The following is a 1,459-nucleotide window of genomic DNA, read 5'->3' on the forward strand; positions in this document are numbered from 1 at the left end:
AGAGCGCGTGAGCATAGTTTTCACTGCGAGGATGGGATGTAGCCATCAGCCATGGGTGATGCCTCCAGACGATTAGCTGTGCGACTGACAACCGCATAGGATCATTTTCCCGAGAGGATTGAAAGTTGCCACCGATGATGGTGATGCCCTACATACAGCTTGCCATGGAAAGGAGTAGGAAGGATTGAGTCGAAGCAGTGGGAGAGCAGGCGTCCTTGAGCCATACAGTATCTCCATTCGCTTATCTGAAATTCCCACCAATGAATCTGCATAAGTATTCTATCCCTTTTATTATTTCTTCTTTTTATTATTAATTTTCGAACCCATAAACAAATTTAATCTGCCTAACTGAGATTTACAAGGTGACCATAGCTTGCTTCATACCAACAATCTCTGTGGGATCGACCCTTACTCACGTAAGGTTTATTACTTGGACGACCCAGTACACTTGCTGGTTAGTTGAACGAAGTTGTGTCCACTCGTGCCAATTTCAAATTCCATAAAAGTATAACTTAAAGAATAGTGATCACAATTTCGTCCACCAGTTGGCGTTCCACTTGCCCATGATGCAAGGAGATGTATGCCCCTACACTAGAAGGGTCAACTTTAATCAAAGGTTGGACCAAGTCCTAATGGACATATGTGTGGAAGGAGCTTGACGAACGGATTTTTGACGGTTTAGAATTTCACTAATGAAATCTCGTTGTAAAGTATAGTTTCTAAACCAAACAATAATCCTTTCATACAAAAAGTTGTTTGTCACTAGTACAAACCCCTAAAATTTATAAACCGAAGTATTCAAACCTCGGGTCGTTCTCCCTAGGAATTACAATGAAGTGTCTTGTTATTGGTTGTGATGTGTTTTGGGGTTTTAGATAAGAGACATGAAAGTAAATGGCAATGAAATTAAACTAACAACTATAAAAGGCTCTTGGCAAGGTATGAAAATTAGAAGTCCTATCCTAGTTATCCTTCTCAATTGTGATGAGAATTGTTCATTGCTACCACTTAGTTAACCCTTACTAAATAAAGGAAAGTCAAGTGGATGAATTGACTTGAGCCACAAGTCCTAGCCAACTCCCAAGGAAAGACTAGCTTTAGCGCACTCCAAACCAATTAGCAATCTCTCCAATTACCAATCAACAAAGGAATTAGATAACTCAAGTGTCACTAATTACTCTACCTAGGCCAAGAGGAACAAAATCTACACTATATCTAGAAGAGGCATTTCAACAAACACATAAAAGGCAATAAAAGTAAACAACATAAATTGCAAGAATTAAAGAGAGATCTAACTACAAAGGCAAGAGATCAACAATAGAAAAGCAAAGAAGAACAATTATTATGAATTACCTCTTATTGAATTGAAAGAAAATAGAAGGAACAATAGTAGATCTACAACAAAAACACAAGAACAACATAAAGGAAATTACAACAAAAGAATAGAAGAAGAATGAAT

This window comes from Arachis duranensis, chromosome 4 (assembly GCF_000817695.3).
Source record: "Arachis duranensis cultivar V14167 chromosome 4, aradu.V14167.gnm2.J7QH, whole genome shotgun sequence".
Lineage (NCBI taxonomy): Eukaryota > Viridiplantae > Streptophyta > Magnoliopsida > Fabales > Fabaceae > Arachis > Arachis duranensis.